Consider the following 6,000-nt stretch of genomic DNA (forward strand, 5'->3'; position numbering starts at 1 on the left):
TAAAAAGTGACCACAGACTGCAGGAACTGTGATCTTCAGGCAACCAAGTATTTCAAAATCAGTTACATCCAAATCTGAAAAGAGAAGCAGCCTTTTAACTCTACAGCCACTTCTTTTTGAGCACTGGAGTTTCCAGGCTTTTGGTGTTTGCGTAACATGTTCTCGGCCCTAAAGTTTCATCTTCTCGATCACTCACTTTGATATTTTAAGGATATTTCTTCTTTACTGGGCATCAAATATTGCTTTAGAACCCAAAAATGGGAGAAGTAAGTCTCTGCTGTTAAATGGCATGTTCTATGAAAGAGACTGGCCACAAAAGCTTGGTTGTTGCTGTCACATAGAACATTGGCATTCAAAATAAAATAAGACTGGAAGAAAAGTAAGAAAGTAATTTAGCATAACTTTTGAACTAACTTTTCAGATACTTTAAAAGGTAGTATTTGGGGAATATTTGCAGATGGGTGACTCTTTTGGATGGGCTCAGGCTGACTCAACTCATGGCGTATTCTCTGAGCCAGATCCTCATTGAAGGTGAGGTGCTGCTTGGGAAACTGTGGTTGAAAGGCCAGGATAGAAAGAAAAAAAATACCTAGGAAAAATTATACCCACCAGAATTATCAGGAATCTAAGTTAATTTTAAAAAACTTTTATACTCAACAAATTGAAGCTCCACAGTACAAGGGATATAATTGCAGGTCAATATGGGGAGAGACTCCTTAGATGGAAGACGTATGCCTGTACTGGGGCAGGACCACCCATGGAGCCTCCTGCCATGGTCACAGGGGAACAAGTTTGTATCTCTTCCCTGACATTGCTAAAGACATCAAAGCATGGCCATCCTAGGGTTTCAATGGAAGTTAAGGGTCTAACTTTTCAGGAATTTGCTGATGATGGCACCATCAGTATGACTGTGCTACAGGCAGGAACAGTGTCAGGGGTAAAGTTGTTGGTCCAATGTTCCAAACCACAATGTCAGATATGCTGAAAGAAACAGGGATTCAGAGTCGGTTGTTAGTGGGTACACAGTCACCCTAGCATTGGTTGTTGGCATTTTGTGTGGGTACCAACACTCAGCAGAGCTCTGATACTTCCAGAAAGCTGTGACAGAGGTTGTGGATCCCAGAGTTAAAGGAAAGATTGTTATCAATGCCTTCCGGTTGACTAGTTCTAACATGAGGATGGCTTTAGAACATGAACCAAGACAACTTTAAGTGTGGGTCAAAGAAACAAAGTATCTGCCCAGACATTAATGCATGAGCTAAGCACAATGTTAATTTTCTGTAGAAATGAGATGAAACAGATGTTGTTCAGTTTGCCTAAGAAGAATTGGGGGTGGGGGAGACTTGACTTCAGACTTACAGTGAATGTTGTAAAAAGTGAGTCGGTGCTGAAAGAGATGTTAGAATTGACAAAGAATTGCAGTAAGGCTTAGAAGAAAACAGAACACATGTTAGCAAGCAGGATCCCAAACACTGTTTGGAAGAAAATGTGGATGTACTTACTGTCTAGCGTTTTGCAACAATGTCGCATACTATTGCATTTAGACAAAGCAACACAGAAAGTTGTCGGCAACAAATACCTGAGTCATCATTTCTAAAGCTCACAATGAAAGGAACTCTGCAGCTCTATTTGGTGAAGTGTAAGACAAGGGGTGTCCTTTCAGCACTGTGACATCTCTGGTCTCAGTTACCCAATTACTCCTGTTTCGTTAGTCAGAGTTTTGAAGATTCCAAAGTTGTGTAAGACTACATCAAAGTGAACAAATTTTTCTAACATCCCATTTGGGGGAAAAAAGTAAAATTTGATTATTGATTACAAAATAAAATACATTTACAATAAAAAAATCAATATTTGAAAAATTTTGTGATCTTTTCTCAAACCTCCTTGATGGATCTCATTAATTTGAACAATTATAACATTATGACATTTATAATATATTTGGACCTGTGCTTGCAGTGACAGCCCACGGTGTTCCTTACAGAGCTAACACAATGGCGGGCACACATGGATCCCAAAGACATTGCGTAAGCTCACTGACTATGAATTTCTTCACCTGAACCAGAAGTTCGGCTACCGTGGAAATCAATGATTCATTTGTCTTTCTTTCCCACTAAAAAACATTTTTGCATACACTCCAACTTTTGTAGACAAATTCAGGAGTTTGGTTCATTACCCAAAAGACCCGTTGGGGGCTAAAATGAACTACCCTGATGACCTCTTGTTTCATTACTGTGAAAAATGACAGGGGACATAGGGGCAAACCATGTCCCCTAAACAAGATACACCTCACTTCTCACTTTTGTGTATTCTGTGAACTAGGAACAGTTGTTGTGGTTTTGTTGCTGCATTTTAAACAATTGTGTAAATAAATCCTGCTTTCAACTTTATCTCTCAGCTGTGAGGATCTAAAATAGTTACTGTCCAGCTTTTATAGAAAAGTCTGTCAAAATTTTTTATTGACTTTTATTGAGCTCTACATCTTTCACAATAGTCACAAATAGCATAAAATATCTTGGAGTAACTCTAATCAAATAAGTGGAAGACTTGTATGACAAGAACTTTAAATCTTTGAAGAAAGAAACTAAAGACACCAGAAAGTGGAAAGATCTCCCATGCTCCTGGGTAGGCAGAATTAACATAGTAAAAATGGCAACTTTACCAAAAGTAATCTACAGATTCAATGCAATGCCCAGCAAAATTCTTCACAGACCTTGAAAGAACGGTACTCAACTTCATATGGAAAAGCAAGAAACCCAGGATAGTCAAAACAATCCTATACAATAAAAGAACTTCTGGAGGCATCACAATCCCTGACTTCAAACTCTACTACAGAGCTACAGTACTGAAAACAGCCTGGTATTGGCATAAGAACAGACAGGAGGACCAATGAAACCGAATTGAAGACCCGGATATTAATCCTCACACCTTCGAACACCTAATTTTTGACAAATAAGCAAAAAAATATCAAATGGAAAAGAGAATGCATATTTAACAAATGGTGCTGGCATAACTGGATATCAACATGTAGAAGAATGAAAATAGACCCATATCTATCACCATGCACAAAACTCAAGTCCAAATGGATCAAAGACCTCAACATAAAGTCAGTCACTCTGAACCTTATAGACGAGAAAGTGGGAAGTATACTTGAACACATTGGCACAGGAGAACACTTCCTAAATATAACCCCAGCAGCACAGACACTGAGAGAAACAATTAATAAATGGGACCTTCTGAAACTGGAAAGCTTCTGTAAAGCAAAGAACATGGTCAACAAGACAAAACGACAGCCTACAGAATGGGAAAAGATCTTCACCAACCCCACATCAGACAGAGGTCTGATCTCCATAATACACAAAGACATCAAGAAATTGTCATCAAAAGAACAAATAATCCAATAAAAAATAATGATGTACAGACCTAAACAGAGAACTCTCAACAGAGGAATCTAAAATAACTGAAAGACACTTAAGGAAATGGTCAACATCCATAGTCATCAGAGAAATGCAAATCAAAACAACTCTTAGATTCCATCTTACACCTGTAAGAATGGCCAAGATCAAAGACACTGATGACAACTTTTGCTGGAGAGGCTGTGGGGAAAAGGGAACACTTCTGCATTGCTGGTGGGAATGCAAGGTGGTACAGCCCCTTTGGATGTCAGTGTGGCGATTTCTCAGAAAATTAAAAAACAACCTTCCTCAAGACCCAGTAATACCACTTTTGGGTGTATATCCAAAAGATGCTCAATCGTGTCACAAGAACATGTGCTCAACTATGTTCATAGTAGCTTTGTTTGTCATAGCCAGAACCTGGAAACAACCTAAATGCCCTGCTGCCAAAGAATGATAAGAAAAATGTGCTACATTTACACAATGGAGTACTACACGGCAGAAAAAATATTGACATCTTGAATTTTGCAGGAAAATGGATGGAGCTAGGAAACATTATTTTGAGTGAGGTAACCCAGATCCAGAAAGACAATTATCACATGTACTCACTTATAAGTGGTCTTTAAACATAAAGCAAAGAAAGTCAGCCTATAAACCACAACCCCAAAGAATTTAGACAACAATGAGGACACTAAGAGAGACTTACATAGCTCTAACCTACATGAGAAGTGGGAAAAGACAAGATCTTCTGAGTAAATTGGGAGCACAGGGACCTTGGGGGAGGGTTGAAGCAGAGAGAGGTAGGGAATGGAGCAGAGAAAAAATATAGAGCTCAATAAAAATAATCAAAAAATTAAAAGAGATCAAAAAATAAAAAAGAAAAGTCCATAAAACTTCTGTACCAGAATGTTTAGATAATATTTCCCTAATTGAAAAGAATTTAACAAACAGAATTGCCATCACCTGATTGATCAGCCCCTGGTCTTCCTATTGCTCCTATTGATTAAATACTGACTTAGGGACTGATTTAGAAAGTGGAGTAAGGAGTTGTAAAACCGACGAAGGAATTTCTCAATTACTTTCTGCAGTTGTGATGAAACTGCTGCTCAGTGGATTTGCTGCCTTGACATAACACAGTTCCAAAAGAGGCCAGGCTGGTTCTTAAATCTAGATTGTGTGTTAATGACTTATCCTTAAATTGCATCTTCTTTCCACGTATTGGAAAGACACCGTCTACCGTAGACAGGAGATAATGGCATAAAAGGACTTTCTAAAGTGTTCTTAAGTTTTATGTATAATTTTAAAAATTCGAAAATTCTGTCAAATGACTTAAAATTGGAATTACAGTGATTGCAAGAAGTTGAGGGCTCAGTTTCAGTAACCAAGTGCTTGCCTAGCCTCAGTAGGCTCTAGGTTTGACTCCCAGAAATACAAAAGTAAAACAATAGAAAGGACTTTAAAAAACTCTTGTCTCACAGGTTATTTTGAACAGAAACTTTAGAAATTCCTCAGCATGTGCCTGCCATCATAATTTCTGTGTACTGATTAGGGTTATCAGAGTGGATTCAGATGATACATGGTGATATTGCTAAGCATAGTAGTAAAGGATTTTGACACTAAAAACCATATCATTTTAAAGGTAAGAATTTGAGTAAGTAAATTTAAATCTATGATGCTGAAATCAGAATTTATTTCTGTTTTTCTTTGGGGGCAAATTCTGAATTTTTTTTCATATTTAATATCTAATACAAACTAGGCTTCATCTTCAGAAGCGAGGGCTTCACACAGGAAGGAGAAGGCAGTTCTTTCAATCATGGATGTCAGAAAGAGGCACTTCCTTCACATAACATCTGCTTCTGAAGATTCTAGACTAGATGCAGACAACATGGAGAGGCCTCTTTTTACCCCAGTCATTGTGGGACCCCTGTACCCCTTGCCACTCACCTTGAAAAATCAGATTTCAGTGTGGGTGTAGAGTCGGGGACAGGTAGAGTTCCACAGAGGGTTCTTCTCTAGCAGCATGGCTGTTTCCGCATGGCTACCTTCTGCTGTGCACAAGAGCCCTGAACTGTCCACTGAGTGAAAGGAAGCTAAAGGGCTCTGAGTTCCTCAAGGTTTCAACAGACCACAAAACCTCAAAGCCATTTCAACTCACTATACCACACACACACACAAACACACACACACACACACAGAGATAGAGAGAGAGGAGAGAGAGAGAGAGAGAGAGAGAGAGAGAGAGAGAGAACAAGTTCTCAATGAGGAACGGTCTAACAAGCAAAAACAACAGGAAAGTCAACTGTCAAGAAATGTTTATAAAGGTTTATTATTACTCAGAGTTAAGTATTTCTTACCAAACTTTATAGAGAATAAGAGATAAAAGTGATATGGTTAAAAACAGAAACAGGATATAAACGGTATATATTGTATTCAGGGTGAAGTACGTGCATGTGTGTGTGTGTGTGTGTGTGTGCGCGCGCACACGTGTATATGTGTGTAGCATTTCCTACACAGATAAACCAGGGCTCCTTCTCTTCTAACTTCAGTGATTAGCTCTTGTCTTGATATCTTTATTAATTAATATACAGCAGTGACCAAAATAAGAAAC

The 6,000-nt window shown here is 38.5% G+C and overlaps 1 protein-coding gene across 3 annotated transcripts in view; it reads right to left on the minus strand.

Moving 5' to 3' along the window:
• Positions 1–5,565, minus strand: part of LOC125417528 (putative G protein-coupled receptor 141) — a 58,822-nt gene extending 53,257 nt beyond the window's left edge. For all 3 annotated transcript variants that reach the window (XM_048461113.3, XM_048461112.3, XM_085699268.2), the window contains exon 1: positions 5,337–5,565. The gene's annotated coding sequence lies outside the window, so the exon portion shown is untranslated. The remainder of the gene's footprint in view (positions 1–5,336) is intronic.
• Positions 5,566–6,000: the final 435 nt, after the last annotated feature.

This window comes from Myodes glareolus, chromosome 14, assembly GCF_982192425.1.
Source record: "Myodes glareolus chromosome 14, mMyoGla1.1, whole genome shotgun sequence".
Classification (NCBI taxonomy): Eukaryota; Metazoa; Chordata; class Mammalia; order Rodentia; family Cricetidae; genus Myodes; species Myodes glareolus.